The sequence below is a fragment of the Ictidomys tridecemlineatus genome, chromosome 3 (genome assembly GCF_052094955.1).
Source record: "Ictidomys tridecemlineatus isolate mIctTri1 chromosome 3, mIctTri1.hap1, whole genome shotgun sequence".
In the NCBI taxonomy this organism is placed as follows: domain Eukaryota; kingdom Metazoa; phylum Chordata; class Mammalia; order Rodentia; family Sciuridae; genus Ictidomys; species Ictidomys tridecemlineatus.
The window spans coordinates 55,136,239-55,157,386 of NC_135479.1; the positions used below are offsets into that span (position 1 = coordinate 55,136,239).

General features: G+C 44.6%; 1 protein-coding gene and 1 long non-coding RNA gene across 4 annotated transcripts in view; one reads left to right on the forward strand and one right to left on the reverse strand.

Annotated features, from left to right (window-relative positions):
* Shisa6 (shisa family member 6) overlaps positions 1-21,148 on the forward strand; it is a 285,217-nt gene that overhangs the window by 81,216 nt on the left and 182,853 nt on the right. The gene's annotated exons all lie outside the window — the stretch shown is intronic.
* The window catches only part of LOC120884199 (uncharacterized), a 218,645-nt gene continuing 209,774 nt past the window's right edge, over positions 12,278-21,148 (reverse strand). The window contains exons 13-14 of the long non-coding RNA XR_013436335.1: positions 15,925-16,008; positions 12,278-14,397 (exon numbers count right to left, since the gene is read on the reverse strand). This is a non-coding gene — a long non-coding RNA (uncharacterized LOC120884199). The remainder of the gene's footprint in view (positions 14,398-15,924; positions 16,009-21,148) is intronic.

Sequence of the window (21,148 nt, forward strand, 5' to 3'; positions counted from 1 at the left end):
GCATTTTGGTTGGGAAATTGGGTCCCTGACTTTGGCCCTGTGCGGATGACCTCAGTGCAGTTCTCTTACCTCTATGGGCTCTGATCCCACCGACCATAAGCAGGGATAATCATGGAACTCTGGCAGAGCATCGTCTGTTGTGTGGTGAAAGGTGAGGAGCACAGCTCCAAAGCTCAGCTCAGGAGGGTCCCCAGCCTGCTCACCACAGGCAGCTAAGTTATTCTTCTCCTGCAAAAGTGGGCATGGTCATGGCACTCATCTTTTGGAATTTTTCTTAAGAGTTAAGGATACATATGCATTCAATGGTGGGGGCAGTGCTTGGTACACAGTAAACAATAAATAGTGCATATGTGCTTTGTGAAGCATAAAACTGTAGATAAGAATCATTTAACAAGAATATTTTGGCAAGATTCACGAGTAATAAAACAGCCTCGTTCTCTCTCGTGGAGCTTATATTTTCTAGGGAAAAGGCAGACAATTCACAATGACTATGTCATAGGTCAGGTGGAGAAAAGTATGATGGAGAAGGGACAAATGAAACAAGGAGGGACAGAGCAGGGTAGGGGAGGAGGGTACTCCTTTCACAGAGCCACCAGGAAGGGAGTGAGATTCTTAATAAAGAAGTGCGTGAGGTGCTGAGTGCATCCTGAAGCCGTCAGGGGCCCAGTGTTCCAGGGAGAGAGCACAGGGAATGTAAAGTCTCCCACGCTTAAATGTGCTTCTGCTCATAATGAGAGCGATCATGATAATAATGATAAATTAAAAACAATGCTTTAATAAAAAAGTGCACAATGGTTTTGTTTTTTTTTTTAGGAGGTAACCACAGGCACATTTCCTCGTCTTAGCCTGTAAGTTAGGACAGCGTGTGTTTTAAAATTGCAATGGGCTGTACTCAAGGAGGAAATGTGGAGAAGAAGGCAGGATGCACATGTTAAATGCTGTCCACCTGACTAGAAGCCAAGCTTCTCCATCAAGGGGCCTTAGAAGACACAAGAAGAAAAGGAAAATGGCTTATGGACTACTGAACACAGACACTGTGAGTCAGGCTACTCTCAGAATCTCAAAAGAATTTCCACTGAGTCCAACATTAGTGGAACTGGGTTTCTTTTTCTTTTCTTTTTGTTTTTTTAAGTAAACTTGCATCAAGTTTGTGGAATTAATACATGTAGGACCAGTAGTCCCTGTTATCCATTGATTGAGAAATCATGGTTTTCCTATAAAAATAATATAAACCCTCTCTCTAGATATTTGACCCTTTACTACCTGATCCTTTTTCTGCAAACTCCAGAAGACAGGAAGGATGAATGTTTGGCAGTCCATCTTGGGAGGGATGGTGTGCACCTGTGTAAAGTTTTAGGCAGGGATTAAGTTAGCAAGTACCTTGGGAATGAATATGCTGGGTTACTAGAGCTTTCCTTACTTTTTCATGAAGGAAGTCTGGGAGAACCAGTCCTGGTGGGGACAAGACACAATCCCCTCATGCTCTAGCAGAAGCAGTAGTTCTGATCTATATTCTTAGCGATTGCAGGGGAGAGAAAACCAACTTAGATCCCTGGAAACCATCTCAGGCATGAAGAGAGACAACAGGAAGTTGCTCTCGGATGTGGCCTTGGAAAATGAAAATGGCAACCTACACATAGCCGAAGTGAGGAATGTGAGGGGACATTTTGCCCCTGAGAACTGGCTGGCCGTCCTTGAGGTGAGGGTATGAGTCTCCCATTGTGGGGACTGCACAGTCACCCTCACCTGGGCAGAACTGGCTATGCCATGGAGAAATGGAGCTGACTTTCTGGTGCCCGTGGCATCTGGAGGAATCCTCAGAGGCAGGAATTTCATAATTTATCATTATCTATCTTCATTTGGCTGACTCTGTAATTGAACATAAGATATTCCTTTGCAAAAGCTTTCCTTCTCAGAAAACGACAGGTCAAAAAAGAGACAACAGAAACTCAGCACAGTGTTTATTGCCCGCTTACCCTCAGCCGATCCCTTTGCTAAATGCCTTCATGTAAAAGTTACCTCAGGTGAATCTCTCCTCTGAATTCAGAAGTCCAATTAAGCAGGATTTACAATGACATTTATAGAAAAAAAATGCAAAGCCTGCTTCTTTTGTTCTTGAGGGGTAGCTGCATGGGTGATTCTTCTTTTCAGTGTTCTACCTATTCCTATTTTTAATGACTACAGAACTGTATTACTTTTTAAATGAAAAGAAACAATACCCAGTTAAAATAGAAAAGATGTCGTGCGTTCAACCCAGCGCACAGATCGTGGCGTGCACACGCATGTGTTCACCTTTCCATCTAACACAGCCTTCCCTCCTTTGCACACCAGCTTTCCTTATCTGTATTTTTTTTCTCTCTCTCTCTTTGTGTGTGTTACACAACTCACAAACACACAGTTCCTTGGGTCTCCATTGTTCCTGCTATGAACTGCTCTCTCTCCTGTCAAACACACAAAGACACAGCCTTCGGGTCACTTCCTGACCCCCTGTCCTTCTCCCCACTCAGCTGTTTGTCACACACACACACACACACACACAAACCTCTAGCCTCCTTGTCATCTCTCAGCCTCCTTCCTCTGACCCTCCTGGCTCTGCACACAAACACGATCCTTCAGTGACTGCCTCTCCCACTGTGTGTGGTCTTTCATTCACAGACACACACACTGCCAGGCTGACCTCAGTCACTTCCTTTCTTCCCTGGATCCCTCGGTTCCCATCCATCTTCTTCTGCCTTCCTTCCCTCCACCCCCCACTTCGGCCTCCCGCTTCTCTCTCTCTGCAGAAAGCACGCACACTCTCCTTGATGAGTTGTGCCACACTTATAACCACAGGAGTTATGGATTCAATTATCCCAACCCCACGGTCCTCCCCCTACCTCTCTTGAAAAGTGAAGACAAGTCAGCATCCTAATTAAAACGTTACCCGTCTCACTGGTGCACATAGGGCTGGGGGGGGGGTTGTTTAAAAAACAAAGACATGGGGAAAGACAATAATGTGTTTACCTTCCCCCAGCTGGATGAGTCATCTGTGGGCTTTTTCTGGTTTTACCACCAGCTCTCTGCCACTCTGGGTACCATAGACTGGGGACAATTTGCTTTTTTTGTCCATTCCTCTGGGTAAAATGATGAATTCTTTATCTGGACACTTAGAAATAAACCTGCACTTGTCATCAGGGCTTGGCTCAAATCCATAGACTCCCCAAACTTTACAAAAGCCTCCTTTGTTCTTTGTCAATTGTACAATAAACACATCCCTGGCATCCCTCGCCTCCTGATGCAGAGTGGATGTGGGACATATTTGATGGGAGAGAGAGAGAGCGGGAGCCTGAAGCCTGGCCTCCTTCATCCTGCTCAGGTTTTTTCCTGTCTCCACTTGTACAGAGGAGGTTCCCTGGCAATTTAGCTGGGATCCAGCTCCTCCAGGTTTAGAGGTGTCTAAGCTGAAGTGGATGTGTCATATCCACCGCAGGACCTTAGTGACACCTCTGCGGGATCTGATCAGTTAGCTCATTCTCATTGCTCTAGGAAACTCGTGAATAAATCAGTGGGTGCAGAAATACAGCAGGCCTGGGACTCGCCACTGGAGTCTCAAGAGGGGAGCAGTCATATGGGACTTCAGCTGTGGGGTTTGCTCTAACTCTTGGACAGATAGAATCAAAACCGAATTGAATGGAGTAGCTTGTTATGTGATATTGCTTGGGAAGCTTGTCCAATTCCTGGCTCTGAAGCTAACAGCAGCCTTGAACTGTATTGTTTGTTTGTTTCTTTTTTTTTTTTTTTTTTTGGAGGGATGCTGGGGAACCCAAAGGTGCTTTACCACTGAGCTACATTCCCAGCCCTTTTTATTTTGAAATGGCATCTTGCTAAATTGTTGAGGGTCTCTCTAAGATGCTGGGACTGGCTTGTGAACCTCCTGCCTCAGCCTCCTCAGTCCCTGGGATTACAGGTGTATAACACCACACCAGCAGTGTTATTGATTCTTGAGTGGTAGTAGAAGCCTAATTGCTTATGTTGTGCCTGGAGTAGCTCAGGTCCAGATGAAATGGAGAAAGCAAGAGACTTCTAATCAGTAGGAAAGTATGTGCTCCTGGTGGGCTCCCAGATAGCTGTGGGATGAAGGATGGTCAATAGAAAGAACAAGCCTTGGTTAGAAGCCTAGAACCTTCAGTCCCACCACCCAGCATCAAGGGATGGAATAGGGACTGGAGATTGAGTCACCCATCTATCATGAACAGAGAGTGGTGGCACTTGCCTATAATCCCAACCTCAATGGAGGCTCAGGCAGAATTACTTAAGACCACAAGTTCAAGACCAGCCTGGGCAACATAGCCAGATTCATGTAAAAACACAAAACAAAAAAACCACCACACTAATCTGTCCTGCTTATGTGATGAAACCTCTATAAAACCTCCTAAACAATGGGGTTCGAGGTTAGTGAACACAGAGGTGCTGAGAGGGTGGCATAGAATCTCCAAATCCTTCCCCCTATACCTTGCCCTTGTTTTTTGCCCATCTGGTGGTTCCTGAGTTGTGTCCTTTATGATAAACTGGCTACAGCAAGTTAAATATGTTCCTGGGTGCTCTGAGCCATTCTAGCAAATTATGGATCCTTAAGAGGGAGTCATGGGAACTCCCCGTGTGCAGAAACACAGCAGGCCTGGGACTCGCCCCCGGAGTCTCAAGAGGGGAGCAGTCGTATGGGACAGAGGCTTTAAGCTGTAGGGTTTGCTCTAACTCCTGAACAGGTAGTTAGAATCCAAACCGAATTGAATTGTTAAGTACCCAGTAGGTGTCTGGAGGATTGAAAATTGGCTGGTGTAAGAGGAAAGCAAAACAAAACCACACATTTGGTGTCAGAAGTGTAAGCAAGAACCACGGCTCATTGTGTCAGCCTCTAGGGCCCGAGAATCTTTGTCTGCATCAGACTCGCAGGTTGACCGTGTTTTCTGAACTTGGCCACACTGGGAGCAGGATCTCTAACAAGGCACAGGTGGCCGCAGCACAGCTGATCTGTCATCGTCCCACAGAAGAACACTGCATGTGCAAGTCTGGGTTTCAGGTTTGATGCCAATCTGGAGTGCAGACCTGGGCTGCCCATCTCAGGAAGGAGAAGGTTGCCCAGGGCAACCAGAGCACTGGGAATACTTTCTAGAGGCCCAGCACCAGATCCTAAAGCAGCCTTTCATCCCAGTGCCCTGAGAAACTGATGGAGCACTGAACTTGGCAAAGGTAACTGTGGGCTTCTTAAACATTCCCTGGACACTTTAATATTGTCTCTTAAGCCACAGAAAAGAGAAGGCCCTCAACTTCCCAGGGGTACAATGTGAACTGAGAGCTTTCTTCTCCATCATCAAGACCTAGCTACCTATAGTCTTGAAGGATGGCCCTGGCTCTGGGTTCCCACAGCTCTGTCCAGCTCTCTGCTGGAAGGTTCTTCCTGGATTGTGTGTCACTATTTAGATGCTCACTGTTTCCTCTGAGTTCTATTCCTGAGCCTCTCAAAATGCCAGCCGTGTAGGTAGGGTTACTGACAAGTGGTTTCTGGGTGAACAGGTCAGGAAATGCATGAAATGCTCCTTCTCTCTTCTTGTGTAGGAGGACAAGCAGGAGAGGCTCAGTGGCTGGAGGTGATCTCCTTGGGGTCCAGGGCTTTTGAAGGTGGGAAGAGAGGAACATGTCTCCAATGGTACAGAACTCGTGGATCCTTCCTTCCTTTGACTCCCTTGGAAAGAGTTCTTGTGACAGGGACCGAGAATCTCAAGACAACTTCCTTCCTAAAGGAAATGGAATATTTCCCACCAATTACCAGGTGCTTCAGTTTCCAACAATCATGGGAGTAAAGACAGACAGACAGACTTGGGTTCCTTGTCCAATAATGCCACCACTCATTGGCATTGGTTGCTCGACCTTGGTTGTGCCTAGCAACCTCTCTGAAATCCCTCTTCCTTGTCTGTAGAATGCGGATCATGATGAGTTTACTACACAACCTGGCCTGGAGGTTTGAATGAGATATGCAAAGGGTACCTTATGCAGACATAAAGTGCTATGAAATATTAGCCAACTCCCTATGTTTCTTTCTGTTATGCCAGAGGCTGTTCTCTGTCTGGTCCTTCCATACACTTTTGCCTAAATAACCTTCACGTGGGTATAGGATAGGGGGAAGGGTGCTGGGAACTCAATCAGGAACAAGAAAAGCTGTTCTGAGGCTAGAAGGAGGAGAGAGAGCAGCCATGCTGAGGGGTTTGGACACTGATGTCACCAACAGGGCGGGGGGGGGACCCTTCCCAGGAGACCTCACTATTAGGCTCATGGAGCATGTCCTCCAAATCCCCACCAACCACGGAGGGCTATTCACACTCACTCTGACCCTGTGACAAAGCTTCTCAACGTCACCCACCTGAGGTTTTCAAAGGCTGTTGGGGAGAGGTGGGGGTGCATGAAGAGAGACATCCCCTCCTCCTCTCCATTCTGCCAGCGATCGGACAGAAACTGAGCCATGGGCACAACCCTTCCCTGACCATCTCCAAGGAACATGGTGCAATTAAAGGCCTGACAGTTGCCATCTGTCCTGTCCTTTCCCAGTCGCCCAGGGCGCAGGGATTCAGCGCTGGCACATTGTGATACTCTACAGTGTTCCTGTCACCTCTGATTTCTTCCAGAAAGTCATTAAGCAAAGCTGTGTGGGAGCTGGTCCAGTGTCTGAAAACCCCTCCAGGGCAGGTAGCACAGAGGTGGTGAGAACACGCTAGGATTCCTCAAGTTCAAGGTAGTTGGAGTTTGTACGAGCTGAGATAAGAGCCGTATAAAGTCAGACAAGGTGAGCTGGACTTAAACCCCAAGTGGACTCGTTGGCTCTTTCCTTTTTGGCTCCCTGATCTATCATTGAGCCCTACATTTTCCTTAGCATAGAAGGTATCTTACTTTAGGTTTTCCAAATGCAGAGTCTGAGACGAGAACTTGGCTGCAGGTAGTTTCTTTGGGAGAGAATCCAGGGAACAGAAGTAATGGAGTGGGAGAAGATTGAAGGGTAAGAAGAAAAGCCAATCATAGGAGGCATGGGATTAGTTGATGGTCCCTGTAGGAATTCAGCCCTTCTGGGGACCCTCTATGGTATCATATAACAGGATTCAAGTATCACAGGATTTTTTTTCCATTGGAACCTGGGCCATTTGGCCACCTGCTGCCATCACCCTAGTGCATTAGCTTTCCTGAACATCTGGCTGTCACCTGAACATAGTTGGGCCAAACCCTAAGGCAGTGAGGCAGAGACACCTGGCACAGTTGATACAGGAGTCTGTCAACTTGCACAGAACCATCCATCACTGTGCCGAAAGCAAGGCCCAGTGGCTGAATGTGATGTGGGGGATCATTACCATCAGCTAACAAGAATTCTTGGAAAATGTGACTTCGCCATATAGGCACAGAGAGGCGGATACATTGACTCCCTTTGCCCTCTGAAAGGTTAGATCTTTTTCTTTGAGAATCAGCTCATGGATTATCTGTCCCAGGATAACTTTGCTTGAGGAAGTATAATTAGGTAACTCTGGAATCCTTCTCATGGCCTTTCTACTTGGCTCTAAAAACCATATCATACTGCTCTCTGACTTCTTGTTTGCTGTGTTCCTTACCCAATTGGAATCTCTGAAGGACAAGGAGCTAAACCTGCATCATCTGTGAGCACCTAGCAAACTACCTCTCATAGAATGTTGTTGGTTCAATGTTTACTTATTCATTCATGCATTCAACAGGAACGCCTAGAATAGAAAGCACATTTACTTGTCACTTGCTGTCAATTGAGCAGGGAGGGAGTAAACTCTGAGTTTTAAGAGGTCTTGGAAGATGAGTGATTGAGAACACAGGTGTCAATGGGGGAACCATTATGATAGTCTAATGCCGCAGCCTGGCTGGGCACAATTCACAAGCCACTTATCAAGCACCAAGGAACTGTATTTTTAGAACACACACTCCACACCACAAGGGCTCTTCAGGAGTTCCCTCAGAGCCCAACTGCCACCACCTGCTTCCTGAACCTCTCTACCCCCACTCCTCCCACTCTTGAGGCCAATTGGCTGGGTCGTGTGGGCGGAGTCAAAAGAGTCCCCCAATGAGCAGCTCCGTGGTCTGAAAGGGCAGGGAAACAGCCCAATGAGCATCACTGTAGAGGAGCCAATCAGCTGGCAGCTGGAAGTTTGCTGGGGCTCCTTCGGCTATGGCTCTCAACAGTCTAAGAAGCTTGGTGCCAGGAAGTAGTTTGGATCAATTTACTAAGATATCCTGCTGAGGGAGAATGTGTACCACTTGACATCTGATGAGGTAGTGAGGTCCCTAGCAGTTGGGTGAAGCATACACAGATACATTCAGCAGCTTCACACAGGCTACAATGGAGACTTGGCATCCATGTGCTGAGGAGGATGTGGGACAGTCCTCATCCCTAGCCCCACACCTAGTCACATAGCAGTTTGGGCTCTCACTGCAATGTGACTGGCCAGGGAGCAATTACCAGAGGAAAAGCATTCTAAAGTCTGTATTCTAGAGCCACATGCTGCCAAGTAAGTCCCTTTAATACCAGAAAGCTTTTAACAAAGGGTAGTTTATACAATGGTTATCCTGTGATTCATGATTGAAAGTGATTTTGAAGTTCACTGACTATGCTAATCTTGCTCCCTTAAAAAATTACCACTGAATGTGAAAACCTATGTTAAAAAGATGCTGTGTTACTTAAATTATGGAAAAACGAAGAAGAACCTAAATGTACAATGACAGGGGATTATTGAATTAATCGAATGATGCATATGAAACTACCAACATACATATTTATGTTACCTATGACATTGTTTAACATATTGAAAACCAAGAGAAATTTATATGCACTACAATATAAGACTCACTGAAACAAATAAATCAAAAAAAAATCGAATGTATGTGGTACATCTCTATAGTAGAAAATCACTAGACTACTAAATTGCCCCTGGCCCATTAAATACGATGTTGTTCATGTGTATTTGTTGACTTGAAGATATGCCCAAAATATGCTCAATGAACTAAGCAAATTAAAATTAGGATATATATCATAATCAAAGTGTTTTCATTAAAATTAAATCTGAACTTTAAAATTTGAGATAATAAAATAGCAAGTATTTGTTTTAATCACCAAACGATAGAAATTGTGAGGGTTAAGCCCCACCACCCCTCTAAATTTTTTAGACTTTGATTTCCAAACATGTGCATAATAATAATAATATATTGAACAATAACTGTGGAAATAAGCAGATCTCTACAACTCTCCTCCTTCCCTATTTTCTCCTATATCACAGCAGAGTATGACTGACAGAAAAGATGAAGCATCCAAGTAGAAGTGAGGGGAGGCCAGAGGATTTCTTCCAGTGGAAACTTCAGGAGGAAATGTCCTTTTTTGGTGTTTGGTAGCCTTAGAGAGTAAGCAGCTCTGACCTGGTCATGTGGACTGAGATCCAGGCTCAGAGGCTTTTGAGGTTAAGGGAGTGGAGAAAGACACTCACGTTGGAGCTCAGATACAAGGAAGGGAAGGGCTTGCCAGAGAAGTGGAAGAACTGATAGTGAAGGAGATGACCCAGGAGAGAATCAAAGGGACAACCTGTGAAAAGCTAATTACTAGTCTAATTGTGTCAAGCTAATTAAGTAAGGACACGAGGTACCTGTGTTTTACCTTCCTGCGGATTGTTCCCTCCGCCATTTGAAGCTTAGAACTGAATTCTCCGTGATCATATCAGCATGCCGGGTAAACCTGAGCACGGTGCACTGACTACAGGGGATTTGAGAAGTTCGTTAGTCCTCTTCCTTGCTGCGTAAAAGACCACCCCAAAACTTAGGGAAGTTAAACAACACTTCCTTATCTCGGGCAGTTCTGAGGGGTGACTGGATGAGCCTATCCCTATGGTTCCATTCAGTGGGTGGGCTATTTGGAGGCTGAGGTCATCTAAGCCCTGGAAAGACACTGGGTGTCCTTCTCCTGTGCTCTCTGAGACTGGATTTCAGTCATCCAGTCTCGACTTCCTAAGTGTCCCAACAGACTCGTCACAGCATTGCTTCTGTCTCCCTCTGTCAGACAAAGCAAGCTGCAGGGCAGGCCCAGGTTCATGCGGAAGGGAAACAGACTCCACTTCCTGATAGAGTAGCCCCTGGCATGTGTAGGAATAAGAATTATTGGTGATCGACTTCCAGATAGTCTAGCCCAGGAAGGATCCAGCTAGATTATATTGACAGCTCAGCAATATGATTTCCACTCCAAAGAAATGATACCCCAGCTACATGAGGGCCACCTAACAAGGCAGGGATTGCAGATGGTGTTGTTGGGACTCTGAACTAGAATCTCAGACACCATGCAGTGACCTGTGGCAGGAGAGGCCTAGTGAGCTACGTCCGAACCTGTCCCCAGAAAGGAATGCATGTGGCATGGAGCTGTCCTAAGATTCTTTTGAAGTCCCAAGATTCTTTTCAAGTCTCTCACGTGGATGATAATGGGTGAGTGTGGGCAGCAGTCCCACTGCAGCTTCTGAAGGAGGCTTCTGTTGGTCAGAGCTCTGGCAGAGATATTATCTGAGCCAGATATTAGCAACAGGGACAGGCATGTCTTTCAAAGAGCCCAGAGCCAAGTGTCTCAGGCCTGTAGTCCTCCGTTCCTGGTGCTGTGGCAATAGCAGCAATGATAATGTGGATAATGAAGCCCGCAAGCATGACTGGACCTGTGCTTCTTGACTCTTTTCATTCTCAGAACAGCTGCCACTGCACCCATTTCATAAATGAGAAAACAGAGACACAGGGAAGTTAAGTAACCTGCTCAGGTGAAGCTGCTCTTTGAACCCTCACCCACGGGCCCAGCTGTGCTCCTCCTACCCACCACCCTCCACTAAGGCCAGGCTCAGATTTCTCCCCTGTTCTGTGACCTGTGCCTTTGCCCATAGGACACACTTGGTGATCTTACTTATAACCCATCATCCTGAGGAAGGCCTTGCATTTAGGTATGGATTAATGATACAGTGTCTCCTTTTAACATGAACTTGAGGGCTCCCTCTCGGAGTGGTTGTCATGGGCTCTCTGCACCTTCTGGATCTAAAATTAAGGGAAAACGGGTATGAAGGGCAGCTTTCGGAGAGCCCACAACCTAACTATAATGACAAGGTGAGAACCACCCCAGGTGGATTCAAGGGACAGGGCAGGATGATGGCCCACACCTAAAGACAGATGAGGCTGGTTTTCATCTGTTGGTCTGGTTCTAAGTGGTTGTCCCTGAAGTCACAGAGGTGGGCTATGTACCTTCCACTGTCCACGTCCCCTGCCTCAGAGGCCTGTGTTACACCTTGGGCAGTTTCCTGGGAGGAGACAAGGACAAGAAAGCAAACAGTGGGCATCAGGCAGTGGGGTCCCCCACTCCTTTCAGGGTAGAGGCTGCTGAGCCAGCCTTTGTAGTGGGAAAGAGATGGAGGGTACCCCAGAGATGGGGACTCCCACAGCCCAACCTCTCTGTTCCTCTCCCACCCTCCATGGGGTCTCCCAGGGGTCAGTCTGCATCATCATTCTCTCCTATCTGGCTACATTTTCATCCAGCTTCTTAAATGACCTCACTAATATCCACACAGAAGCGGAGAGGGGTTATGAGGGATAAGCCCTGTCCACTTGGCTTTTTCCTTGCAGACCCAAGAGCCCCCAGAGGTCCTGTAGCCACCCCCCAGACCCAGAGAGGTAGAGGTGTCCAACAACTACCAAAAAAAAAAAAAATGAGATCCAGAGTGCTATAGCCCTAAGCCACATAAATATTAAATTACTCAAAACCACAATCCTGTGGGAGGAGCAGTCACTAGCAGGGGAGAAGGAGGGACCATCCATCATGAAGAGACAGAGGACCTGAGGGGAGGTGGCAGGCAGAGGGGAGAAGAATGGAAAGAGATGACAGAAGTTTGGGCTGTAGCCAGGCAGATGCAAAGCGCCAAGCCCAAGCAGGGTCGCTGGAGAGGCACAGAGAAAGTAAGGAACCCCAAATTAGATGCCTGCATACGGTGTCTCTCCCAGCAGTTCAGGAGAGCCAGGCTGAGTGAAGGGATTTCCTGAGCTCCCAGAAAAAGGCCCCAGATGATAAAAGGATAAATACAGAGGAGAAAGAAGCTCACCAGAGCACCTAGGAGTGTCCAAAACCTCATTTTCCATCAACAGATCAATGACAAAAATTCTAGGAGTGGTTATAGTATGAGGTTACCCCAAAAGAAACTCAATTCCTCCTGGAGTGTAAGACAGCTGTGCTTGTTATTTTATTATTATTATTATTATTTTTTCCGCCTGGGAAAAGACACATTCATTACACACGTTCTTGTGAAGGTGATTCTGTGCACAGGTGGATATCACTGACCACGGACAACACAGGCCCTCATCTGACAAAGTTCAGTTTGTTGACTGGTCGTCAGAGGTAGACTCTGAGAATACCCTTACCCACTTCCTGTGGATTTTTCAAGCTGTGTTAATTACACACCTCTTCAGGTACAGAATTAGGGATAGCTGGGGGCTGGGGAAGACTTCCAGAGCTTGTGTCCCAAACCTCTCATTTTACAGACCAGGAGACTGAACTGCTCAAACCTAGAACTGTATTACAGCACAAGCCAGAAATCATATGAATTGACTTTAGGAACTGGAAAACCTGGGGGGACACAGCTGGAACTCCTGACCTTCGTTCCAATTCATTCCTCTTCTCTCCCTCCCTTTCTCTCTCTCTACCTCCCTCCTACCACTCCCCCCTATATCTTGTATGTGATTTTAGTTCTGAAACAATTAATTTTTAGGGTAATATCTGAAAATCATGCGTCATCCCATCATTGTCATGTGGAGGAGGGAGCTGGGGACTCTGAGCTCCCCTTCCCCACCTAGGATAAATGTCCCCATCAGTTTCCTGGGTCCTCTCTTACAGGAGGAAAGCTGATATGATTGGTCCAATGATTGGTCCAATCCTGGGGCATTTAGTAGCCCATGTTCACAAGGGTCAGTGATTCTTGAACTGGAGAACATTCAGTCCCCTCTGTCCCACACCCTTTTGGTTGGAGGTGGTTCAATCCCCTCACCTGAGATTTAGGTGTGTGATGGATTGGTGGAGAAGGCTCCCACAGCAGAGTGAAAAAGCCCCAGGGCAGAAAGCAAGAGATAACAGGTTCAGCTGACTCTCCAGGTATACCCATGTGCAGCCAACAGCCAAAATGGTAATGGCCAAAGCCAAAGTGAAGGTCAGAAGGATCTGAGATGGATCTTCCAAGGTGATGGCTACACTGACACTGAAATAGCCTTGCTTTTGTCTTCCTGTACCAGGGACATGGCCAGGTGGATGTGAGATCTTGAGACTTGAGTCTGACCTTAGGTCCCTTAGGCTTTAGGCTAAAGCAATGGCTCTTGAACTTGACCTTGCATCAGAATCCTCTGAAGGGAATATTAAAACATTCATCACTGGATGCATCCAGAGTTTCAGATTTCTTAAATCTTGGGGAACCTGAAAATTTGCATTTCTAAGTAGTTCTTGCTGTTCTGGGATCCACGGTTGGAGAACGACTGGGCTCAGCATGTGTCCGTCACAGCTCAGCTACATAAGTATTCCAAAATGGGGTTTCAGCTGACAATGTGGCACCTTCTCCCCATGTACCCATCATGAACCTCACGTGATGAAGATTGGATGGAGTGAGGTAGGATTCTAACAGCCATGCCCATAGTGTCACCGAATAGTGTCCCCAGTTCCACTGTCACTCTGTCTACCATCACCAACATCATCCTTCATCACATCCCTCTTGCAGTGGATGCTGAATTTGACTCTGCAGACTTGATGTGTCAGTTAAATAGTGTACCTGATAGATCTTTTAAACAGCTTTATCAAGATATAATTCATATGGCATACAATTCACCCATTTAAAGAGTGTAACTCATTAGTTTTTAGTATATTTACAGAGTTTTGCAACTGTCCTGCTGTTAATAATAGAACATTTTATCACTCCCCAAAGAACCTCATTCCTGTTAGCCATCCTTCCCTACCCTCCTCCCAGATCTCCTTTACCTCCTGCCTTCAGCCATGGATTGATTTTTCTTTTTATACATTTGCCTTTGCTGGATATTTTATAGAAATAAATTCATGCAATTTCTGGTCTGCTGTGACTACTTTCCTTCACTTAGCACAATATTGCCAAAGTTCATTGGTTACCGCAAGCATTTGAACTTCATGCTCTTAAACAGTGGAATAATATTCCATTGTACAGATACACCACACTTTTTCTATTCATTCTTCACTTGATGGATATTGGCGTTGTTCTCACTTTGGGGCTGTTATAAACAATCCAAGATGCCTGATGAGGAGCCTGCGGAGTTGGGAAGGACCCATCTTCCAGGTACTGATGTTCTCTGGAAAGGAGAAGATAGAAATTTACCTGAGCATGGAGGTATTTATTGGAGCTAGAATTAAGAGATTGGGTTTCATCTTTTGAGGAGGAAAAAAAAAATGAAGTTCCTGGAGAGGCTGAACCTTGGAGGCTATCTGCATTATTAAGAGAAAGGAACAAAGCACAGTGGAAATGTAGGAGCAGTCATAGAAGTCCAAGAAGAGCCAGGAGGACAGAGAGAGGCCAGAGTTGGTCAACAGAGTGGATCACCTGGCTGAGCACCACTCTGGCCACAGGGTTCCTCTGTCATCAGTCATTTGGTAACTCTACAGAAAACATTTTCAAATATACCTCTGGTAGACAACCTAACAGGGCCCAGGACTTATAGAGTCTCCATATTTCACCTGCTTTGCCTTAGTACTGCTTCCAGCAACTTTAGGAGATAGATCTCAGTATGTCCATCTCCCCGTTGAGGGAAACAGTAGCTCCGAAGGGTTAAGTCATTTGCCCAAGGTCAAACTGAAAGTCATTTGCAAGCCAGAACTCTCCTTTTTTTTTTTTTTTTCTCTTTCCAAAGGAGAAAGAGGATTAGAAGATGATGAAGAAAACCAAAGCAGCATGGGGTAGGAGCTTGAAGGGAGAACATAACAGGAAACACAGAAGGAGATGTCAAACAGGGCTGCTGCGCCTTTGGGGGAAAGAGAACACCCTTTTTCCTCAGGGAGCCCTGACTGGGTGACAGCAGAGGACGCTCAGTACTACACTTGGCCTGGTGCTCTTGGGATTTGGCCCATATCATCGATTCTACTCCTCTTCCATGAACCGACTTGACCTAGAAAGAAAGGTCCATGGGGATATAAAAAAAAGCAAAACAGAGCTAAGTTCTGAGAGTAAACAGGATTTTTTTTTTTTTTTGGACTAGCAGAACTAATTGGTGATCCATAACAAGATATAAAATTGTATTTTGTTTATAGAATATAGTGGCTCTGTAAAGCATAATAGCCCCATCAGAAATGTGTCCTGGCTGAATTAATGAGCCCCCCCCCTTTCCTCCACATGTTGAGTACATATGGTAAAACAGCATTTAATTGGGCCCTGTTGCTTTGAAATTTGTAAAGGTCTGGTCGGGATTTAGACTCAAGCTTATCTTTGCTTTATTTGGGGGACCAAAAAGGAATTCGTGTGTTATTTGTTTACATAAACAAGGATGAGATTATTCTATCTCCTTAGGAACATAAACAATTCTCATCTGGTTTCCACCTATAATTACAGCGACTCCAGAGGCTGAAGCAGGAGGATCACAAATTTGAGGCCAACTTGGGCTACTATAGCAAGATTATGTCTCAAAATAAAAATAAAAGATTGAAAAGGGCTGGGGATATAGCTCAGTGGTTGAGCATTTGCCTACCATGCATAAAGTCCCAGATTGAATCCCCAGCATTAGACACACACACACACACACACACACACACACACACACACACAAATCATAAATGATCCTCAAGAACAGAAAAGTAGCCACATACTTACAAATCTTGAATATACCTACTTGAAATTCTTTTTGCCTCTTATTGTAGCAGGCCTCAAAGATCTACTTGATAATTCTTGGTTAGTTAATGCCACTTGTCACCCTCTGTGTTGAAAATAATCAGAAAATTATTTAACACAATAATTTAAACTAAATAATTACGTAATCATGATTTCTTTTCAAATATTCTGGGATCCCAGCGGGTCTCCTCACTCTGGGTCTGAATTGGTGAGTGAAATTTTATCTCTCTTATTTTGTTGATCCTTAGCCGTGTCTGACCAAGTTTTTCTTCCTTTTTTATTCCCCTTCCCCTTTCTTTTCCTTTTAAAGAAACAAGTTCCTTTCCAGCCTATATTTAGCAGTCTACCCAATCTGTATATTTTAACACTCACAATCCTAAGTAGTAAAATAGAATATATGTTTCATGTTTGTATCAAGATTGCTCATTTCCAAACCACATAATTATCTTGTGAGGAACTTATTCTTCACACTGATGAAAAGAGTTGAACAAACATAGAAACAAATATCAGAACTGGAATCCTGGAACTTGGCCTTCCCTTGGCTCCTCCTGCTTTTCTGGCTCTGCTTTCTCTAGTACAAGAAAACAGGTGCACAGGGGCCGGGGGTGTGTAGTTCAGCGGTAGAGTGCTTGCCTGGCATGCACGAGGCCCTGGGTTCCATCCCTAGTACTGTATAAAAATTAAAAATAAAGTAAAAAAAAAAATCATAGTGTTAGCTCTTGCAGACTTAGGGGGTTTAGAAAGGAAAGGGCTCTGCATCCGGTTGCATCAGGTACCAGACATGCTGAAGACCACATGGAGTCTGGCCTCCTTTAGCTTAATTTTATGCCACTGGGGAAACACACTGTCAGTTAGATGCATATACTTGTGCCTTGCAAAGAAGTATAAAACCTTGCAAAGAAGTATAAAACTTGGGCAGGCCATTTGACCAGAGCTAGCACCCCATACATTTACCATGTCACTCTCTGTTTCTACCCATCATGCATCATCAACAGAACAGTATGGTACCTGGTCACCTTCGGGGCCTCTATTAATGTATTCGAAGTGCAATTTTCATCCCAGATTAGAAAAAAAAAATATTGATCAGCCTGTGACTCAGATCACAGCCTCTGAGGTTACACTTCCCCAATTCCATGATTTTTAGAGTTGATTTCAGAGTAAATATACCCATACAGGAATCACTCAGCAGGTGTGTGTTGTATGGTGTGTGTGTGTGTGTGTGTGTGTGTGTGTGTGTGTGTGTTTGTGTGTGCATGTGCACACTTGGTTTGCACAAGATCCTTTGAGTAGGTTTTTGTCCCCCACCTCCATAGTAACAATAGAAGTTATTTCTGGTATGGATTTTATGGGTCAACACTTTGAAGGAAACTCTAAATGCCAGTCACTGTGCCTTCCTGGGCTGTTGAGTCCTGTAGCTGAGCAGCCTGAGGAGACAAGTCTTAGTGCTAAGGGCTGCGGCTTGGTTTACAAAGATCCAATGCTTTCCAAAAGGCTGCAGAATTCTAGTCAGCTTCAACTATCTTCAATATGTGATAACTGGTGGGAAGGAAGAAAAGATAGAAGGTGGGGTTTTTTTGTTTGTTTGTTTAAAGAGTGATTATTCAGATTAAAAGTTGCATTTAATATATTTGAAACAGGCAAAAAAAAAAAAAAAGCAAAACCTCTGGAGAGTCAGTGTGAACAGAAATGGAGGACATCACATAGACTCAGGGACGAGGTCCTGGGCCTTCTGTTAATAGATATCAATGGATAACTTCACAACCCAAGAAGGACGAAAAGGAAAATGAAGACATCTTTGGCTTATGTAACACATCATTTCTTTTGCTTCCCAACATGGTAATGGGTGGCCTATGAAAAAACAGAAAATAACGTCCTCCCCTATTTATGTCTACTATTCACCTGGCTTTGGTTATAACATGTCAAGAAAGTGACATAACTTTAAAGGTGCATCAAAAAAGTAATGGTTGGGATGGAAGCTAAGAACTGCCATGTGAAAACAATCAAACAAGGTGGCCCTTCCATTTGGCAAAGACAAGGGTTAGGCTAGGTCATGATCATAATTTGAAGACCATCAGCATGGGTGGATCCCATAAATGAGAACTGTCCGCAAGTCCAAATGCCAATATGGATGGAGAGCGTGGAAATACATGGAACTGATTGTCTCCTTAAAGAGTTAGTTGGGGGAGGATTGTAGGGGAGCTGGCAATGTAGCTCAGTGGTATAGCACATGCACAACATGCATGAGGTCCTGGGTTCCATCCCCAACTTAAGGGGAAAATAAAAGGAAAGGCCAAGGAGAAAGAGGCTGAAGGAGCCATGGTTCTGACCTGCGGCGGGGCACCCTGATATTCTGGTCCTACCTGAACAGGCGTACCCAATCATTCATTAAGCTCAGTTCCAGACAGGTGGTTCTTCTTTGCCTGTATCTCTGGAATATCATGATCTGGTCTTTTCATCATTCAGTTTCCCCACCTCACCCACAGCTATGCCGTGACTGTTATCAACAGCAAGAGCTGCTTCACTGCTAAAAGCTCAAACTCGAATAGTCCGCAGTAGATCAAAACACCCATTTTCCCTATCCTGCAGTCTTCTCGAAGTCATTAACACAATATTTCTGTTCCTTAAATAACTCAGCTTTTGAACACTAGTGAACATCTAATTACCAAACTCAATGATTTTTTTTCCTAATCTTTCATCTATTTGTTCTTTGGTATTTGGGGCTATGAACCATCTTCCTATTGTTAAGTTTTTTTCCCTCCTTTGATTTCCCAATATTAACACTGTCTCCATCTTATGCCGACCTTTCCAATAGATCCCTTCCCTTCACGGGATTTCTTTTCTTTATCCCACCATCTAAAATTGCATATTCCACAAAGATTCTTTTCTTCAATGTTTACCTGTGCTTCCTCTCTTCTCTGCCCTTATTTATATATTCTATGCTCGTGGGTCTCACTTTTACCTCTAGGCAGGTCCTTCTCAAATCTACTTTATAAGCTCTGATTTTCAGACCCTGCCCAGTGCTTGCACTTCCAACTTCTTGATAAAGATCTCTGTACATATATCTCACCAAAAGGTTGAAATTACCTTTCACCTTAAACCTGTGTCTCTTTCTGTCTCCATTGCCAAGAGTACTGCCATCCTAGGTTTGAAAACTTATGGGCCATCCTTCATACCTTGCACTGAATACTTCTCAGTGTGACTTTGCTCTGTAACCCCTTTGATCCCCCTCTTCCAGATGGTGTGCCCATCTTCCTAAAATGCTGTCCTCATTCAACAGACATCCCTTGAGCTACTAATAGGTGTTAGACCTTGTGCCAGGTGATGGAGATGAAACAAAGAAAAAGCATAGTTCTTGTCCTCTTGAATCTTATAATTGAAAGAGAGCTGTGCAAACAGACAGTTGTCAGGGACTTTGATCACCGCTCATAATGAAGACATACTTAGGAAATTACAGAAGCAGCAGAATCGTATTTGTAGGAAGAATCTGGGTAGGATGCACAGTGGAGGGAAGGAGATGCTTGAATTGAAACTTGAAAGATGAGTAGAATTTTACTGAGCCAGTGCTCCGGGGACTGGGTATCCTAGGGAAAAGGAAAAGCATGCAACATTATGTAGAAGCACTCAAGAAAACCATCTTTAGAGAACTTCATGTGATTTGGTATTTGGATATTCAAAGGCAAACATGAGGGGAGATAAAGGCAGGATAATATTCGATGTTTTACCAAAGAGTTTAGTGTTGATCCTTTGGTTAGTGGTTAACCTTGTAAGTAATTTTGAGCAAGGGAGTGACAATCCCAGGTTTATAGCTAAAAAGGTTGCCCAGGCCATTCTCAGAGATAGTGTTACCAGAGACTGTGATGGGTGGCGCAGGGATAGAAGGAGAGTTAGATAGAAGGAGAGAGGATGTCAAAATAAATGATAAGTGAATGATAAATGTTTGAGGAGAGTTTTGGTGACTGGATACATAGTTATAAGTAGGTAGGAGGAACAAGTTCTACTGGTCTATTTTACTATAGGGTGACTCTAGTTAATATAATGTAATGTAGATAGAGTTAATATAGTAATTAATATAGTTTGTATATTTCTAATTAATATAGTTTATACCAGAAGAGAGAATGTCAAATGTTCTCACCGAAAATAAATGATAAATGTTTGAAGTGATGGTTATGATTGGTACCCTGATTTAAATGTTGTGCATTTTGTACCTGCATCAAAACGTCATTAAAACATGACACTGTACTTTATAAATATATATAATTAATTATGTGTCAATTGAAGACAAAAGTTTCAGAAAAGAAAAAAAAAACAATTTAAAGATGATGAACTGATTAGACATCTGGTAAGGATCTTGGTTCAGTTCTTCCATAAGCTGATCCTAAATGGGGTCCTTAGCACCAAGTGACAAAAAACTGGCTTCACAACTTAACCTGTTGTTGATCACGCCAGATACATAAACTGAGCAAATTTCCCTCTAGCTGCAGAGAAACCCACGTGGTGATAGGTCCGCCCACAGCCCCAGGGACCCTCCATCAGAATGGGTGTTCACACAGGGCACTGGGATCAATGAGGAATGGAAGAAAGATAATTTATCTGTTCATAATTTAGATTTTTGCTCTGAAATGGAAGACACCATTCCTGCCTTCTGGGACTAAATGCTGGAAGAAGACATCTGTTTCTAGCATTTTCCTAGGCATATTGCAGAAATTCATGTTTCAATAATAATTTCAATTGAATCGTGAGGAAAACAAGGGACAGGAACAGATCTCAGCAGAGTCTTCCTCTTTCTAATAGAACCTTCTATTCTGGGGGTTTCTTGACCTCAGCTTTGGGCATTTTGGACTTTGGTGGTGGGGGGGGCTGCTCTTGTGGGTTGTCAGATGGTTAGCAGGATCTCTGACCTCTCATCAAGGCATCCTCCACCTCCCGGGTCTCCATTTACAACCACCAGAAATGTCTCCAGACATTGATTGACAAATGTCCCCTGTGGGGGCAGAATCATTCCTGGGAAAGGGTCATGGTTCTATGCTAATGTTTCTCAAATTTTAGCATGCACAGAAAAAAATCAACTGGGGACCTCATTCAAATGTAGATTCTGCTTCCTTGGGTCTGGGGGGGGCGGTGCCTGAGGGTTGGTATTTGCAGGAAGGTCCCCTGTGAGAGCCAGGCTGAGGCTCCAAGTACTGCAGGCTGAGAGGCTAGGTTTTACCACTGCCTATTTTTTTCCC